Consider the following 20,587-nt stretch of genomic DNA (forward strand, 5'->3'; position numbering starts at 1 on the left):
CAGACAGCTGAGTCAGTCTATAACAATTGCCAACTGGTGATGACTTCCCCAAAGCCAGACAATCCCCCTCTGTGGACACTCCTCTTTTTATTTTTTTTTTTTCTTCTCAAGGATCATAAAGCATGTGCATTATTTTCTATCCATTGTGTCATAAAACAGTGATTCCAAAAGCTGGGAAGGTGAGTGATTTCTTGGAAGAAGAGACTATAAGGCAAAGGCTGGAACAAAGACCTAATTATGGGTAGAGGTGCTGAAAGGCACAGTAGACCAGGAAGCACACTACCAAAAATCAAAGAAGTTCCCTGAGACTGCTGGGTTTGTTGTCATTTACATATGAGTGAAAGAGAACAACAAAAGGGCTACACAATCAGACACCAAACTACACTTGTTCAGATTCATGCTACCACTTGCTTGAGTTTTCTCACACACAATTCCTTCCCCCATGGCCCTACTCATCTTTTCTTGGAGACAAATATAGGTTCAATTTCCCCAGGTTTCAGCCAGACAATCCAGCTGCCAGAAATGTGCTGGCTGATCATCTTCCTGGAGCTACTTCTCGGCTACTTACTTGGGTCTGTCAAATGTGGAAAAGGAAGGAAAAACAGAGGACCCATGTTGTGAAAAGCCAGGTATACATTCTGTTAAAAACCAGCAACTAATAATAATGCTCAAACACCATCTTAGCATGAATTAGATTTCTATGCTGTAACATTTATTTATTATTAACTTTAGTTTCACTTTATCTTTACTTTGTTTTTATAATATTGACCAAAAAGTATTTTTTCAATTAAGTTTTTTTTCCAGTGTTTATGAAAATGTGGTCCATCAGGGTCTTTCTATAAATAACAAATAATTAATGTTTTGTCTAATTTACCTACATAAATAGTAGTAAGATACTATGTAAGCCAATAAATTACTTAGTTTATCTAGACCATAACAGTAGTTTTTAAAAAAATAGAATCTCTAGTCATTTTAAAGACGATAAAATGATAGTTTCATGTGAAATTTACACAAACATGTGGACATAATGGAAGAAGTTATTTTGAATATTGACAGACTTGAGAAGAGAAATGGAAATTTTTTAAAGTGAATTAGTATAAATTGTTAACCATAATTCAATATTTACTTGCAGACTTTCAGAAAAGTAATACACTGTTCATTTTATGCGATGAGTTGTTAATATTACATGAAATAACAAATTGGCATCATAACTAAACAGAGTGTCTGGGCAGTTATCAAAAAAAAAAAAGAACGATGGGAATCTAAGCACTGGAGTCAGGTTTTTACTGACAAATGGATTATTCTGCACAATGTGAAATTTGTTATTGCTTTCTGGTCAGATACTCTTCAGTTTCAGTTTTAAATGTCTTCATTACACAAATCTTATTATAATTATGTGTGAGATTAAGTGTGCTAGAATGAAAGACTCTTATATCATTGTGTTATTTTTAAAACCTTAGGAATTTCACACTTACCCATATGAAGGACTGATATGCGGCCCTACAACCATTCCAGTTATGGCAAAGCCATGCCAACAACATTCTTGACATGCTTGAAGCTGATGGCGTGCCCGGACAAATGTTCCCTTGTTCCCTATTCCCTTCAGTTTCTGGTGTTAAGTATTAGTTGAGCCCCCTATCACCCTGCAGAAAATAAAATAAAATAAGATAAAATAAAGTAAAATGCACAGATGATACCATGGAAGTTTCTGCTGATGCAGTGCTGGAAGCAGGAAGGCGTATTAATGAGTAGTACTCTGGACTAGAGCTGAAGTCGTTTATTTAAAATGGCAATGAGATGATGATCTGTTAAAAACTCCAGTGGGATGAGCAGAGGGTAATTTGTCCAAGGCCTCAGAGGTAAGGGCTTCAATCTTGGACTTTTATTATTATTTCCAAGTGCTGGTCTATCTTGTTATGAATTGAATTATATCTCCCAGAAATTTTATATGTTGAAGTTCTAACCCTGTAATGTGATTGTATTTAGAGATAGGACCTCTAGGGAAGTAATTGAAGTTAAGTTAGGTTATAAGGATGGGATCCTAATCCCATGGATTTGATGTCCTTAGAAGAAAAGGGACACCGGGAGTATGCTCACACAGGAAAGACCATGTGAGGACACAGCAAAAAGGTGGCCATCTGCAAACCAGGAAAAGAGGTCACACCAGACACCAACCCTGATGACATCTTGGTCTTGGACTTCCAGCCTCCAGAACTTTCTGTTGTTTAAGTCCCCTTGCGGGATTCTGTTATGGCAGTCCAGACATACTAATACACACTCATAATCACAAAGGTTAATCTGACATATTAAAAGAACATATTTGTCATTCTTCCAATGCTTACTCATTTATAAACCTACCTTGCCTGAAGCCAATAATAACAACAGCAGAATCTATTGAACTTTTTTCTTGATAGGCACTGTTCCACACATTTTCACTTCATAAAGTAATTCATATTATTACCTGTTTTACAGATAAGAAATCGAGTTAAAGATAGTATAAGTAACTGATCCAAAGTCAAACAGCATACTAGAATGTTGTAACTAGTAATGTGAGCTAAGGAATAACATGTTTATAAATCCTGTCGTTATCTGGGGGAAAAGCATAGGTGCGTCACTGTGCATCTGTGTGTTTAAAGGTATTTCTTTAACAAATGGAAAAATTTAAACTTTCCACTGTTAAATGAAGTTTTGTCATCATAAGTTTTATCGCATATTGAGAGCCTCAATAAAAAGAAGATAAAAGGACATTTCTAGGAAAATCACATAGAGGGATACTGAATTGTCTCCATAAGTACACTTATCTAAACATGGAGGAAATTGCTTGTATTTGAAAACAATTTTGATTTTTATATACCTGCTTTAAAGTTGAATGCCAAAATTTCCTTTTGGATCCCACAACGGGCTTAGAAGCCAACATATCTCCAGGAGGTAGGAAAGCTACTATAAGCTTATTTTTAACTTGTCAGCAAGTAAAAATCTAACTAATGTTGATCTTTCTCTGACAGCACTTGCTTGGAAGGTTCCATAGCTTTGATTAATATTTAAACACTTGGGCTTTCAAAGCAAATTTACAAGCTGAAATTACTAAAGCTACAATAAATAGAGAAACATGTTACTGCTTTATTTTCTGCTTGAGCTAAAAAGAGCAGCCATTAGGAATAAGCAAGTACAGGAAGGAGGAACTTTGTTTTCAGTTTGTTTTCTCGTTGACCACTTGAAATGCACCCTATGAGGAGTAACCATGAAGTGGTTTTGTTTAGTAGCTCTGGAACTAGACTGAACGTGAGTGCTGGCTCTACCACTTCCTGGCTGTGTGACATTGGGCAAGTTATTTCTTCTACCTGTCCCTTAGTTTTCTCATCTGTGAAATAGGGTGGTAACAATATCTATTTCATAGGATTTGTACACACTTCAATGAATTACAACAGGTATACTGCAAAGAACAGTGTCTAGCATATAGCAAATATTTGCTATGTGCTGGTGATTAGTATTTCCTATAAATATAGTATTGAAATAGTCAGGATTATATTAAATATCCAGCTATTAATTCAACAAATATTCATTCATTCAATAAATATTTATTAAGTCCATATCATGGCCAGGAACTGGCTATAAAAGTTAAAAAATTCAAGCAATCTGTTGCCTAAGGTCTAGCATTATAGTGGGAAGAACAGACACATGCATTGCTGGTAGGTACTGTCTACTGAGCTATCTATTAGAGCATGGACCTGGGAACTCATAAGGAGTTCTGGGAAGGGTTTTCTAAAAGGAGTATTGCTGGAACTGAGCTGCACAACTTTATGACTCAGAAGAGATATAGAGATAGCCATTCTTAACATAGGAAACAGAATGGCAAAGGCATAATGACCTGAGAAGTTTGGGAAACTAAAGAGAAGTGTGAATAGCTTATCAAGCATACATAAAGGGGCCATGAGGAAATCAACCTGAGAATTAAAGACTTATCCCATAACTTCTCCCAGTATCTAATTTTCTACAGCACAATGATGGTCCCCTTCAGGGAGGACCAATAACTCAGTTCTGACTACATGTGGGAAAGAAAAAAATGCATGATAATATTATTGCCTCATTGTCCATATTGGTTCAACATTCCAATAAATAACCAGACCAAAATCATCTTTGTCAAAGGGGTATGGTTAATTGGACATGTTCCAAGGTACACTAATATTGGAGTGCACTGATCTCACCTGCAGTTGAAAATATTTTAATAGGCAGCTCAAAGATGGCTAGACAAGTGTTAGTCCAGAGAGCACTATAATATATTTAAAACTAAAGCTCAATATTAAGCGGACCCATGAAGTATAATAAAATTTCACATCTGGTTACAGAGTACACATTGTCTAAATTATAGAGATGAGAAATTGCAAACTAAGTGTGAAAGCAGCTTCAATTAATGATGGCTATTTATGACCCAGCCTGTTCTTTTGATGCATACAAAATTATTGAGCTTGTAGCCCACAAAAGCCTGAATAACTGCAGAAAGATTTGGGATGGGAGAAATATTTAATCTTGCCAGTTTTATCGTAGGTCAGCAAGGCCATATCTTTAGGTGGGCCTATATCAACAATACTAAAATGAATAATTTACCCCGTTCTGACTTGAAGCTGAATGACTGTTTTATGCCTAAGGAAGAAAAACACTGCGCTTTTTAACTCTTCACCCTGATTGCTTATAATGCTCATCGATCTGAAACAAACAGTGCATAAATCTGTTCTTTAGCAATAGACGCAACTAAGGTGTCCATTAAAAATGACCCAGCAGAAACTAAAACATGATTCCCAAACCCATAGTATCCAACACCATTCACTGATTCATACCCAGCTACTTCATTGAGAAGAATGAACTAAATAAAATACTCTTTAAAAAAATTGAATTGTAAGGGACATTTTATGAGATATTTAAGGCAACTGTTTTTTTTTTTTTTCTGAGATGAAAAGATGAGTTTCTGATAGCCCTGAGAATTCAACCCATGTCCCTTCTATTTTTGTTTCTTCCCTTAATGAACAAAGATCATAGAGTCAAATTTCATTTATCAGTTCTGTTGACAATTTGGACGATAAACTATTTTCACCTAATGTTCCTTTAACATTACAGAAGCTCAATTCAAGAAAGTAAGCTTATGTTCTTAAAGGGGAAATAAGTCACTCTCAAGTTACTCTTTAGGATCAAAGAGTAACAGCAAATGAAATGAGTTCTGTAGTCAATGACTGCTTATCTGGAGTCATTGAAGAAAATGATTTCTTCTCTTCTGCAGGAAAGGAAGCTGAGACATGGAGCAGCTTAGTAGCTAAGCCACCTGTCAGACTAAGGTATATCATTAGTAACTGCCAAAGACCCCAGTCAAATCTCAGTCCGAAGGGCTCTGTGGTTGTCACTAGAACAGTTTGCCAAATATTTATTGCTCTCCACCTCCTGGCACAGGGCGGGGTTGTACTTCATAGTTCCATTGTGGTTGGATGGGATCATGGGTCTAGGAGTAGCCAATCAATTGCAAGCCCAGAGACACATGTCCGTTCCTGAATAAAGTATACAAGTGCTGGTGCAAGACCCTGCAGAATTCTCTTTCCTTCGGCCCATGTAACTGGTAAGATTCCAGCTAGTGGCTTCCCTGTCAACCAGAGTCCCAGAGAGTTCCCAGCCAATCTACAGAGCGTCACTGGAACAAAACACACTTTTCTTGTATATAGCTTCTGGGATTTGAGGTCTCTTGGTTTCCATGACCTAACTTACCTATCCTGATGGATGGAGACTGCAAAGCCTATTCTCCATAAAGAAATCCATAAACTGGGGATATTGCAATAATTCCAAGTCACAAGGAACAGAGATAAAGTTTCACGATGAGACAAGGATGAGATTGGGGCTTTAGAGGAGGAGAAAATCAACATGGGACGAGCACTTTGTAATCCCAAGTATAAATCAAGTGGAGATTAAATTCACTTGGCAGTTTTGAGAGACCACAAAGAAACTTCTCAAAGAATTCAAGGTGAGTATCTGCAGGCAGTTGGAACTCAGGAAATAGTGAGCTACAGAGTGGCAGTAGTGAAATGAGAACTTACTCAAAATACATTTTCTCAATATAAAAGGGTCCATTAATAGATAACTATACACTTTTATGACCATAGCATCATTATTGGAAATACTATACAATGCCAGTACTTCCACAATTCTTGTGATGAGATATTATTACAATCTCTTTTCTAATTCTTTGCACATGTTTCTTAAACGGTATTTTTTATAATAAACCAAACACATGTGCTGCCTTAGGAGCCCTCACTGGGCTATAAACCCTCTGGAGGAACATTTCGATGGGAAAATGCTAGCTTAAAAAAAAATCGTCTCATTCCAACAAGTATCTAACAATGGCTTTCAAAGGATGATTTGGGGAAACTCTGATAGCATTTGTGTTGGACTTTGCTTATCCATTCAGGGGCCTGGGTCTCTTTGCATTACTATTGGGAAATGATGATGAGGAATATACCTGGGATAATGATCAGTGAAAAGACAGCTTTGTGTAAAGTATACAGGGCCTTCTGTAATGCCAGAGTGAATGTGATCAACTTTTAGATGTTATGCAAATGAGTCTGAAGGATATGACTAGAGGGAGAAAAAAAATAAGAAAGAGAGTTGGCTCCCCCAACTTGCCTTATCAATGGTGTGTATTAGCAGAGGGAAAGATTACATCTTGCTCTTCCATAATCAATTCTGTCTTGTTTTCACTACCATTTTCTTGATAATTATTCTGGCAATATCTGGAGACTTGCCCTTTACTGTGATTTCTTCCCTCAAAATTCTAGGTTGGGCTAGGTTCCCTTACCTGGAGTTCCCATTAACTCTGTACACCATACTGTCAGTATCTATGGCATATTGCATTGTAATTCCTAAGTGCATCTGTAGCTGACTCTTCCACAAGACTGAAAGATATCTGAGAAGAAGGACCTTTTAATATTCACCATGGTGTCCCTAATACTAAGAACAGAGGCAGACACAAAGTAGCTCAAAGCAAGTTTATTAAATAAAAAAATTAAACTGAATAAATAAACTTGAAACTAAATGATGATTATTGAGAAGGTAACATATTGGGCAGCCCCGGTGGCGCAGCGGTTTAGAGCCGCCTGCAGCCCAGGGCATGATCCTGGATGCCTGGGATTGAGTCCCACGTCAGGCTCCCTGCATGGAGCCTGCTTCTCCCTCTGCCTGTGTCTCTGCCTCTCTCTCTCTCTCTCTCTCTCTCTCTCTCTCTCTCTCTCTGTATCTCTATGAATAAATAAATAAAATCTTAAAAAAATTTCTAAAAAAGAGAAGGTAGCATATTTATTCCATTGTTTCACAGATAACCCTCGGTAAAAGTCCCATCTTCTTACATCATCATATTGTTGCAAATGCCTAACTATGTAGTGTCACATTCTAATCTTTGTACCTGTCACTTATTCGCAGATCATCTCATTTAACCACAATATATTATTGTTTTTGTTTTTTAGATGAAAAGCTAAAGCTCAGAGAGGGTAGTTACTATCAGAGAAATAATCCCTTTAGGAGACAAGGGGATGCTTTCTAATCAGATGACTTTATTATAATAATAGTAAAGCTGATGACTCTGAAGTGTATTATTTCTCTACTGGTTGCATTTCTAAATAATTCAAAATAGGATTCATATGAACTCACAGAGTTAAAAATATTCTCATGACAGAGATGTCTTAAATGGAATTTTGCATTAAAGTGTAGTATTATCTCTAAGAGCAGATTTGGAAAGTAGACTACAAAACCCAGCTCTGCATAACCTATGGGAAGATACCTATGTTTCCATTTTCTCATTTGTAATATGGTTGCACATGGTTGTTGGACGCTTAAGTTATTGAATAGCTATAAAGTACTTAGGGCATGGGTTACCACAGAGCAAAAACTTCATAAGTATTATTTGTACCCTCATCAGAACCACTTGAGTCAACTGTTAGACCATTTCCAGCAATGTTACTAAAAACAGAAAAAAAATTCTATTTTTCTACATATAACTATAAGATTAGAGACTATGGCTTTATCATGGATGACCCCTCATGGTCTAGAAGGCCATGCATGACTTGGCACTTGATTGCCTGGTCTCTGAACTCTACCCACCTTGAACCCACTCTTCAGCTAAGTTGAAGTGTCTTCCTGTCCTACAAAGAGGAATGCCTCCAGGCGTGCCCAGCTTTTGTACAGCTGTTCGCTCTGAATGGAACACAGTCTCCTCTTCATTTGTTGTCTTTTTGCCAGGATTAAAACTCATCTACTCTGAAGAGACTCCCATGCACTCTTTGCAGCCAAACTAAGAGGCCCTTCTAAGTACTCCTACAGACCCTACATTTATCTACCCCTGTGATCATGCTCATTGATCTGAGCTTGCCCTGTGTTTGTCTGATTTTGCCCAGGGCACAGACAACAACCTATCCAGGGACAAGAGCTGAGTCTTTTCACCTTTGTATTTGTCATATCTGGCATCACATTGGGAACATGAGAACCCTTAATAAGTAGGTGTTAAATGAATAAACAGGTGAGAAATATCTTTCAAGCAGAGAAGAATATTTCTGCTCAGTTGCTTAAAACAGTACTTCCCCAGCATTTGCAAATAAGGACGTGCAACTTTTTAAAAAGAATAAGAAGAATTCTTATTTAAATTAAATAAGATTATTAAAGCAGTTTGTCCACTTGAACCCAATAGCACAGGTCCAAACCAACCTGGAAAATGGAAGGGGCACCCATTCACCACACTCAAGCATTGAGGGGCATCCCCCTCCTCCCCAAAATAAGAAGTTCTGGCTCAGTACAGAATTGACAGCTACTCTTTCCACTTTTTCAGCCATCTTCACTCTGTCTTCTGCAGGCAACTCTCATGAATTAAATGTGATATTCTGCTTTAATAACTGTGAAGGTGGCATGTTTGGTATCATTGGTTGGAGCAATCAGAAATACAGGATCTAGTGCCCTCTCTGCTGTGCAGAGATGAGCACTGACATTCACTTGTCAGGTAACAGGGTTTTGTTTTTTTTCCTTATAAAAATGATCTGTTAAGACCTGCCCTAGCTACACTGTGGGATATTGCCAGGATAATATAATATGCTATAGAAAACTCAATATGAGCTAAACAAAATTCTATATGAATATAGTAATGAATTACAAATATGTATTCCTAGTATGTGAAATAGTGTCACCCATTATAAGTAGGTTGACTTTACAATTTATTTTATAAACCAGGACATAAATGAGAGTGAAACAAGACATTATTAATAAATACAACAAGATGACAGGCAATCATCAATAGGCAACCATCAGGACTTTTTCAGGAACACTATTCGCTCAAATTCTAATGAGTATTCTAGAAAGTGCTAGAATTTGAAATGTTTCTTTTAGTGGCATCGATATTTTTGTTTGTGCACTGACTGCAGCCTTCTGTTTATATTTGGGGCATTTATCACCTTTTGAAGGGAACAGAGCAGAGCTCTGTGCTGACCTATTCTTCCCCCCACCCCACTGCAATTTAGAAATGGGCATGGCAACCCGACCCTGTCAGTCAGACATTTTCAACCCAGACCAGGAGCATAGGAAGCAGAGCCTCCTCCTCCTCCTTGTAGATAGATATGGTGGCAGCTGTAATAGCTACACTCCTTCTAGAGGAGCAATGATAGTGGTTTTAACAGTGAACTCTGATTGATTCAGTGGCTCAAGGTGGGGAAGTCCATGCCCAAAGAAGGTAGGATGCTGTCTTCCAGTGGCCAGCTCCCTAGCCTGTCCTCCTCAGCACTATCAATGTTGTTTTTCTTCCTAAGCTTCCAAGATCAGGTCTGTGGCCATCCCCAAGGATCTGAGAACCACCTCTAATCTGCATCCTTCAGTGTATTTCTTTTCTACTGATATTAGCCAGCGACAGTTTTTGGTCAAGTCTAGATACACCCTAACAAACTAAGATTCACCACACAGATGAAGCAACCAAGGAACTGAAAGTCATATAACTTGCTTACAACCACATCATTAGAAAGAGAATTAGAACTAGAGGCTGGATCTACTGCTCCCTAACTAGAGAGCTTTGTAACTCCACACAGTGAAGATGCCCAATAAATGTTAGTTTAATTTAATATTTTGTGTGTTCTGTTATATATTTTTAAAGCATGTTTTCTACGGGGCCACAGTTTTAAATTGTCGACTGATGCAAGTGCTCCTGCATGGATGGTGCAATTATTCAATAACAATTAGGGAAACTTTGTAACTGTGGTTAGAAAGCAGAGAAAAACAAAAACCTGGGAAACTCCTTATATAACCTTTGTTTTTCAGAAATGACTAAATATATTTCATCTTAGAAAATAACAGCTAAAATGAAGCAGTGTGCTGAAAAGAGAATTGTATGGATATTAAATGGGCAAACATCCAGTTATTTTATATACGGGGTCTCAGAAACACATTTTATGGTGATGTGGTTTGACTAATGAAAGTTAACAAGAGATGGCTACTTACTTCTTTGGAAAGAAACACCATTGGGATGGATATTCTTTCCTGTCTGTTCTTGAAAAATGTGCCTTTGCTGTGAAGTTTTTAGACAATTTATTATGGGGGGGATCTGTCTCTTAACTCAATCTGCCAAGCTTGCATGTCATTCCAATGGGATAATTTTAATGTCCATTTGTTGTTGTCTATAACATTACATCTTCATTTTTTTTTCTCTTTTCCTTTCTAGGTATCAAATAGGCTGGTCATTTTCACAAACTGTTGCCAAAATAATCCTAAAAGCCCAGAGCAGTGAGTATATGGAAATGCATTTATTGGTGCGGCTCCCATCGCTTCACCTGGCTTAGCTTCGCAGAGACCCTTAAACAATCTGAATCTCTCAGCTTTTAAAACCAAGAAGGCAACTCTAGGTCCAGAACATCTGCCCCAGCTGTGTTTCCCATTTTGGCCCTAGACTCCAGGAAGTACTTGAGTCCACAAAGCTGCCAGAACATATATTCACAGACTTGGAACTTGAATTACCATGGAACAGCTTCCATAGAAGTCTCCTTAGGCTTCTAAAATCCTCCAGTATCAGCAAAATGGAGAACAGACAGCCATTAAACAAATTAGTCTGAAATCTGTTTAGAGACCAAAAGTGGTTGTCACACATCTGGAAAAAGAGTGCAGGGTGGGCCGGGTAGGGAGGGGGAGCCTAAGAAAAGGAAAATATTAATTGAGCAGATCAAGAAAAAAGGAGAATAGAAAAATATCAAGCTAAACACGGACACACAGTCTTTAGCGGATATCGCTTTGTTTGCAGAAATGGAGAGCGTAGGCTTGTGCCAGAGAAGACTCATTCCAAGACACAGCTGTTGCAAGTGTGCTTGCCTAGTTCCTACCCATTTCCTGCTTCCCTCTCACTCCCACCAAAACATTGAACTTGACACCAACATGTCTGCTTGTGTTACCGGTAGGGCAGCCAGGTTGAAATAGCCTTAGCTCTGGGCAAAGACATCTCTTCCTGGTCTATTTTATTCTGGGTCCTGGAACCTCAACTTCCGCTCATCAGTTGGCTCCAACTTAGACAATGTTTTCCTTTTGCTTAGCCAGACTTTAAAACTTGGGTTACACTGATGAGTAGAGTAGAGCGGTCAGCAACCATGTGGATTTTAGAGTGAGACTTAACTATGTTTGAATCCAAGTTCCATCCCTTATGTATTTATTTAATTTATCTATCTGGGCCTCTCTTTCCTTACCTGAGAAAAGGGAATGGTAGTGGTAAAGTGGTACATTCTCATAGGGTTATTGTGTAGATTACAAAAGGAAACCTACATTAGAGTGGTTAGAAGGGTACCCGGTACGATATTAGCACCATATAAGTATTTGCTCTCATTATCTTCTGTGTGTCCCACAAAGTTTTAGTCTGCATGATTACTTATTATGAATTCAAAATAACTCCATCAAAATACCTTCAATTGTTCCAAGTTCATTGTCAACTCACTATCCAAGCATTCAAGCTGCAGTCATACAGTCCTCAAAATGACACTTCCTGACTTAACCAAGAACACCTCCTTTTTTCTTTTAGCTTCCTGTTATGTTAAGGGTTAATTGATGACAAATAAGCTGTAGAGAATTTTGGAAGATGATGCAAATGTTTTAAAGGTGGATTGGGGTGATAGTTTTCACACTCCTTAAATTTATTAAAATTAAATGTATTCTCTTATAATGTGTGAGTTTTGTGGTATGTAAATTATACTTCAAGAAAAATGCAAAAAGAAAAGATAAACAATGATTATTTAAAAACTTTCTCATTTGTGGGACCCCTGGGTGGCTCAACATTTGAGCATCTGCCTTCGGCTCAAGGCAGAAGGGGTCCGGGATCGAGTCCCACATCAGGCTCCTTGAAGGAGAACCTGCTTCCCCCTCTGCCTATGTCTCTGTGTCTCTCATGTATAAATAAATAAAATCTTTAAAATTTTTTCTCATTTTATCCTTTAGGCAAAAAGAAGCATGAAACTATAAAGATCCAGCACAGAAATGGAATGGAAGCAAGTACTACATCGCTCTAATTCTTTCAGTGTTTTGTTCTCCCCCCCCCCCTCCTTTGGATGGCTTAATTATTTACTTTAGAAATAGTAACACATTCCTTGGCTACCAAACATCTAGGGCTTAAGAAATCAGGCAGTACTTCTGAAATCCATACCAGGATATTTTCCAGATTGAAGAACAGGGTGAGTAGGAAGGGAACTTGGGGGTTGTTTTGAGAAATCTGGAACTTGCCACCATTTAGCTGAGTGGAAGTAGAAGTGCCAAGAAAAAGCTGTAGGTGTGTCAAAAGTATTGAAGGTCTTTTGCATTTTAATGACGAGATAGACTTGGATCTTATATAATCTTCGAACTGTTCTGCATTTCATTCAGTGAAAAGAGCTTTAATAAAGGAAATTGTTATTACCAGAAGCAAAGTTGATTTTAGCAAAACCTTAACCTCTTTGAATAGCAGTTTACTGTAATCCAAATAGAGATGATACACACACACACACACAAATAGAAAAATAAAAAGAGGATGAGGAGGAAATACAAATTGCATCACTTAGCAAATGACTAATCAGAGTAATAACAAGCTTCCAGCTTTAATTGTGTGCCAAGAGTTTTTCTTCAAACACCAATCTCAAGGAAATATTTCAGCAAATCTTTGTATTTGATATTTCTATTGGCATTTTGGCAAATTCTTGATTCATTCAAAAGATGGCTCAGTCTCTCTGCTGAAACTTGCATAGCAGGGTGGGTAACTGCTTGTTGCCATGGATGATAGGTATTGGCAGAAGTCTTAGGTTTGAATTATGACAATAACCGCAATGTACCCGACTCTGCTTAGGCGGTAACTACAGACAACTTTTGTAGTTGTCATTTTGTTTTTAAAAATATCAAAAGAAAGAGGTTTAGGGTGTGTTTTCCGAAACCAATGATTTCATTCGTGTTTTTACACTCATCGTTGAGACTTTGTTTTATTGAATAATAAAACATTGCTCCATGTCTCCCCCTGTAAAGTGCCATGCTAGTGGCATCTAATCAAGAAATATACTACGTGACATTCTCCAGGGTTGGAAATTTGTATTTCAAAAGAATTGAAAGTTGATCCTAAGTACCTGGGGTCCCAGAGGTCTCAAGAGGAGGACAGGGTCAACCCAGTGGTCTAGTCACGACAGGAGGGAGCACAGATAACTTTCCACTGAGTGTGCCAGGCTGTTCAGGTGGCTGCTTTCACTTTATTAAGAGCACTGATAAAAACAGATCTTGTCTTCTCTCGAAGCAGATTGGCCTCTACAGACCTGCAGACATGAAGGTACCAAGATACTGGATTTACTCTGAGTTAATGTTTACCTGAATTATTGATTGCCAAGTGAGTTACAAAACAGCTGGCAACTCAGTTTGTGATGCTTTCTCTTTGAATTACAAAAGCTGAGCTATAAATCCAAACCTGAGAGGATTTCTTTCATCTTTTCTACTTGTGAAATGTACCTCTTCGACAGAACCGACCCTGGGTCATTTTGAATCAACTACTAATAAATCAGTGGCACTTTCTCTTTCTCTCATTGCAAGTGGAAGTCCCATCTTAGGAATTAATTTTGTCTCCGGTTTACCTTTGTCTAAGCTGTTTATCTGTGACTTTCCTTATTTATTTCACAAAATGATAGGGTATTAATTGGATTTTAAAATGCCTTGAGGTATTTGATGTTAAACCACACAGTGGGCTAAAATATGTCAAAAGCCCGGACAGATGTTAACAACCAAACTGAACACCGTGGCAAAATGAAGTGTGTGGGACGTTGCAACTTTATTTCTTTGATTGCCTTATAGCTTCTCTCAGTATAAAATAGTTTAGAGATGATGTGTAGCAAACGGGACATTCACTAAGACAATTCTCATTAGAACAAGACAGGAGATTAAAACCATAAATTAAAAAGTGATGCAAGTAGTTCAACCACTAGGGAAGATGGAAGAAATATTATCATCCACTTGACTTTTAAATTGGAGCCTCGTGGCAGCTGGGGAAACAAAGGTAATACAATAAATTATATACGTTTTTATCTTATAGAAGTTAATATAGCACTCATTTAAAAGAAATATTTTCTATTGTCATATTCTGAAACAGAAGCTCAGCTTGAGTGTGCATCTTAAGCACAATGTATAAAAAAATGTACTGTACAGTCAAGTGATACATGTGTATTGATAATGCCAACACCATTACATTGAAGCACAAATAAGTGAATTGGAGCCTATGTTAATAAAGTCCGTGTGTATAATTTTCTATGTATTTAATTTTATGAAAGGATATTAGTAGAATACTTACAAGGCTAAGTAAATAAGATTATCTATAATAGATTTAATTTCTAATGTCAGAATGTTTTATAACATATAGTGCAAGGATATCTGATTTCAATTGCTACTTAAGAAAGTATCCATAAATCTTAAGCACCAGGTGAGCAGAGAGAGCTAAACATTTGTTTTGAAATTTGAGAAGCAAGACCAATATTCTCTGTAGATTGGTACATCCACAATGGAAAACAATATGAAGTTTCCACAAAAGAGTAAAACTAGAACTACCCTACGGTCCAGCATTTCTTTTTTTTTTTTTTTAAGATTTTATTTATTTATTCATGAGAGACAGAGAGAGAGAGAGAGAGGCAGAGACACAGGCAGAGGGAGAAGCAGGCTCCATGCAGGGAGCCCAATGTGAAACTCATCCCAGGTCTCCAGGATCACACCCTGGGCCGAAGGTGGCGCTAAACTGCTGGGCCACTGGGGCTGCCCTGATCCAGCATTCTTACCTTCTGGATGTATGTCTGAAGGAAATGAAATCACCATCTTGAAGAGGTATTTGCACGTCTGTGTTCACTGCAGCATTCATTATTCACAATGGTCTAGACATAGAAACAACCTATATCCATTAACAGATGAATGGATAAAAAAATGTGGTATACGTATACACAATGGAATATTATTTGGCAGTAAAAAGAAGGGAATCCTGCCATTTGCAACGATATGAATAAACCTTGAGGATATTATACCAAGTGAAATAAATTCAACAAAGACAGATATATTATCTTGCTAAATAATATGTGGAATCTAAAAACATCAGGCTCATAGAAATGGAGAGCAGATCGGTTGCTGCCAGGATCAGGCATTAGAGATGGAGGAAATAGATAAAGGTGGTCAAAGGGTAAAAACTTCTAGTTTTAAGATGAATAAATTCTGGGGATGTAATGTACAATATAGTGACTATAGTTAACACTATATTTTATACTTGAAAGTTGCTAAAAGAGTAAAAAGCTGTCACCACACACACAAAAATTTTAACTATGAAGTGACGGATGTGCTAACTCACCTTATTGTGGTAATCATTTTGCAATATATAAATATACTTTGCGTTTATAAATTTGTCATGTTATACACTTTAAACTTACGCAATGTTAATGTCAATTATATCTCAATAAAGGACCAATATTCTCATCTGCATAAAGACTTCCCTATAGGTACTTGGAAGGGAAACCTCAAAAGATTATAACAGGCAAAATATAGCCCTTTCTACTTTTGCATCACTTCTAATAAAATGTTTAATGTCCATTTTGTCTTATACTATAATATCCCTGAGGGCAGAGAGCTTGTTTTTTTTTTTGTTTTTTTTTTTTTGTTTTTTTTTTTTCTATTTTGAACTTCTGGTACCTAACAAAGGATATGGCCCATGCTAGACATCAAACAGGCATTTGTTGAATTGAGTTGAAGCAATTTTTAATTTTTTTAACCATCTGCAATATCATAGAATGGAAAAAACATCTTGGACAGACTTTTTAAAAGAAAAGCTCAATTGCTTCATAGTTCTAAGTGAGATAATTTCCTGATATGCTCACTAATGCAACTAAAATACAAAATCTACCCTCAAATAACTGATTAAGTTCATCTTCTGAATAGAATTCTAAAATATTTTATCTTTTTAAAAAGCACTATCTCCAGATCATAATCATTTTAACTACAATTTAATTGGTATTGAACTGTTATCTCAAACAATAGCCAAATGTTCATGAAGCCATCGATGGTCCATAATAGCCCACCACCTTTTGAGCTTTGACTCTAAATAATCTCCTCTTCCTACTTACTACACCTCAGGAAAATATCATTTATGAAAGCAAAGTATCATGTTACTGTGTCCAATGTTAAAAAGCATAAAAAGCATTTGTAGGCCCTAAACATATCTACAATCATAAATATAACTTCAAAACTACCCTGGATTATCATGAGCTTTTATTAATGGGTAATGTAATTCCAGAAATTGCAAAGGAACGAAGCATCTCATATAACAGTATCTTCAGTATAGTACTTCATCTCATTTTATCAGAGCAACAAACTTATGATAAGCTCTCAGTAGCTACATTGTGCAGACAAGAAATCAGAGGTTCCACGTTCAAGAGTTTGACCAACCACAGAAGACCAAGAAATCTTTTAGTACCATCCATGTGTCTGAGAGATAACACATTGCAGTCCCATTTCCTAGTCCTCTGCTTCTCCTAGGACCTCCTGTCATCCAGACCTTTATTATTTCTAAGAAACTTAAAGCAGTATCTAACCAGGGCAATGCAGGGGAGCTCTTGGATAAATGTGGCTGTGAGGTGTTTTGTTTTGTTTTGTTTTGTTTTGTTTTGTTTGTTTGTTTTGGACCTTCTTATGGTTCTGCAAAGATGTTTACTGGACAGTTCTTTCCAGGACAGAAGACACACACACCCCACAGGCAGTGGATGGGCATACTCCATGCTATCTACACCTTACTGGAATGAACTGTGGGCAAGACACTGTTTCTGGTGAGCTCAGCAGGAGCTGAGAAGTGACAAGATGATCACTTCTCCAGAGGTGCCTAGTTGAGATGCTCCTCGATGAGGTCCACGTACTTCAGCAGCATGTGGCAGCAACAGTAATGCTTTAGGCCAATCTCATCTAGTCACTATATTTCTTGAAACAGAACAGTAGTTTGATTACAGCAGTTAAGGAGGTGACCACTAGAGTCAGACCATGGCTTCCATGTACAAGTGTGTAGTTTGTGCACTGCAAAAGAGCTCCAAACCCAGGTCAGGTTACCTACCTCCTTAACTTCCCAGCTATGTCCATTTAACCTTCTGATATTTTAACCTTCCTAAATCTCGTTTTCCCCACTGTTAATGTTAGTATAGAAATAATACTTCATTCCGAGTCTTGCTGGGTCAAGACTAGATTAGATAAGGCACGTCAATGACATTTCACAGTACAGTCCACAGTAAGCACTCAATAAAATTAGTTCTTAGCATTATTAAAAATATTATTATTCTTTCTTCATCATTAACAAATGAATAATTATGTGAACTTTTGGTCATTTACTGAGGACAAGATGTTGGGAATGGAATAATTGGACCAAAGTTAATGAACTTTTGAAGGCTCTTGACTTGCATTTGCCTTTGGGGAGAGGTCACACAATGTATCCTCTTACTGACAATGAATGAGGCAGCCTACCTCCATGGATCTCAACCATCATTGTGATCTCAAGCAACTGCCCTAAATTTCCTCTCTGCCAGCCTCCCCCTATATGCCAAATTCTACCTTAGAGTTACTAAATCTTCTATTTTCTGAAGACAAATATTTCATTTGAAGGAATACGTTGATGGCCTTCAAGCACGCCCAGCACATGAGATTAACAAGAGTAGTTATTAAATCAGTAACACACAGCTATATGTGTGTGTGAATAAAATATAGCCCCATTCTTTTGTGATGGTACAGAGAACTATAGAAATTTCCAGACAGAAAAAAGGGCATAGATAGGAAAGGATTAATTAAAGACTTTGGCAGGTAGGAAAAGCCTGGTGATTTAGGCCCATCATAGTAAGGGGCACAGCAGGGGGTCTACCTCCTTCAGGTGTCATCAGAAGGTCTATTGGGCCCTTAAAACTGGAAAAGAATAAGCTTGCAAATCTATAGTGAATCTTTGCAGTCTATGGACACTGAGGCCCACAAAAGAAGAAGACCATCTGCACTGTGCTGCCTCCTTCTATTTATTTTTTTTCTCCTTCTATTTATATTTAACTATTTGTTGGTTATCTATTCTGAAAGTTTTGACCCAAGCAACTCTGTAGTTGAAGCAAATTATCTGTACAAATGCACACAATGAAACTAACTCCAGGGATCCAGAGTAACGTGCTGATCTTTTTCTTGGAGAAAAAAAAAAAAAAACTAAGGGACCAGTGGTAGTATGATAGAGAGAGGTTATTTCATGGGGATTTGATGAAATATTTTCTACCTTTGCAATCAGAGCACCTGCTGGATCAGGTGGGCGTATGAAAGGATAGTGGCACAGGAGAAAGGCACTCACGTATTTTGGAAGTCTGTGTTTGAGTCTGTTCAACATTATTATCTTCTTTCCTCCATTCCTTATGTTGAAGAAATACTCCCAATGCCCTTTTCTCCTACTGTAAAAGTAAAACTTTTATTTTAACCTTTGAGGAAGCAAGCTCAAGTGCAAATGTTTTTAGGTCATTTGTCTAAGCCTACTGTATTTAAACAGCTGTGTATCAAATGATAGAAGAATCAAACCTCTTGCCTTGTGAGCAACTGAGCCTTCTTAAGAGCAAGCCCCAAATGTCATAACATTTCATATTTCATCTATACACCAGTTAAAAAAAAAACATTTGGGAAGTTATCTGTCTTCTGTTTTTTTTTTTTTAATGTTTCTCTGTTGTTCTGTGTTGTGTTAAACAACCATAATCCCAGATAAGAACTATCTGAGATCCTCACACTCTTCCTACTATGAACATTTTATTCTGGAATATTCTATTACTAGTAATACCTTCTTCCAACACACACATACATGGAAGTATTTCAAGGATTAAAGTTCTAAAGAACCTTTCATTGAGTCATGCTTTAGAATTTTATACTTTCATGGGGAGTGGGTTCTAAACCTAAACCACTTCTCTGTTTGGATTCTGAGACATTGAGCATATTTATTAGTCATTCTGCTCCTGAGTATGGTATCCCAGGAGCCCCAAAACATTAAGTCTATGCCTGGAGTCATGAATATAAAGGGAGTGAAGACATCAGACCCACAGAAACTATAGGTCATATAATTGAGTGTGTTAATAGTCCATGAAAATTAGTTTATGTTGGCCAAGCACTGCTGAATTTTTAAAATCTTCTCTGGCTACTCACAAATCTGAAAAGCCAAGAGCTAGTGGGCTAAGAACATGGGTGGCAAAAGAGTCAGACTTCCAAAGGCTTTGCAAATCCAACCACAAAGGGCTCCATAGTTGTAGAGGAGAGCAAATCCAGAGAGGTAGAGGAATTGGAGATGTTCAGTAAGCTTTTAATACTTTTCTACATCAAAAAGCTGATTAAATATGAAATCATTCTGGCTGAGATCTGCCTAGAATGGCAAAATTGCAAGTTCTCAACAGGGAGATTGAGATCAATAGTTAGAAGTTCTACACTGAGGATCAATATTTAGAAGTTTTGATTTCTCCTTGTGGATATTTCTATGAAGCCCAAAACCTCAAACGTCCTTTTTTATTTTCTTCTTCTCTTCTCCCTCTCCATTCCTCTTCCTCCTTCTTTGTCCTCCTCCTCCTCCTCCTCCTCCTCCTCCTCCTCCTCCTCCTCCTCCTCCTCCTTCTTCTTCTTCTTCTTCTTCTTCTTCTTCTTCTTCTTCTTCTTCTTCTTCTTCTTCTTCTTCTTCTTCTTCTTCTTCTTCAAAATGTAATGTGCTATTGAAAACAAAACTTTACAGCTTGGAAACCCCCATTTGAGCTTCCAGTAAAGTAAGCAACAGGAAACAAATAATGGGGAACTTGTTCATGACTCTTCTCACCACATGTCACCTATGGAAATTTGCCAAACACTAAACATGTGGCTACTGAATACAGAGTGAAAAATACACTAAAATGTATTTGGAAGAGTCAATGCCCATGGAAAAGTAAACATTTCATAAGAAAAGACATTAGAGTTTTATATGAAATATGGACACCCTCATGCACCCACATAATTCCTGACTGTCCTATGGAACAAAACTTTTTTTTTTCTTTATCTTTTAAATAGACTTAGCTAC

At 37.4% G+C, this 20,587-nt stretch overlaps 1 long non-coding RNA gene across 1 annotated transcript in view; it reads left to right on the plus strand.

Moving 5' to 3' along the window:
* Window positions 1–253: 253 nt before the first annotated feature.
* Window positions 254–20,587, plus strand: part of LOC106559187 — a 79,721-nt gene continuing 59,387 nt past the window's right edge. The window contains exons 1-4 of the long non-coding RNA XR_005362930.1: window positions 254–629; window positions 1,461–1,859; window positions 10,721–10,782; window positions 12,472–12,704. This is a non-coding gene — a long non-coding RNA (uncharacterized LOC106559187). The remainder of the gene's footprint in view (window positions 630–1,460; window positions 1,860–10,720; window positions 10,783–12,471; window positions 12,705–20,587) is intronic.

The sequence above is a fragment of the Canis lupus genome, chromosome 8 (genome assembly GCF_011100685.1).
Source record: "Canis lupus familiaris isolate Mischka breed German Shepherd chromosome 8, alternate assembly UU_Cfam_GSD_1.0, whole genome shotgun sequence".
Lineage (NCBI taxonomy): Eukaryota > Metazoa > Chordata > Mammalia > Carnivora > Canidae > Canis > Canis lupus.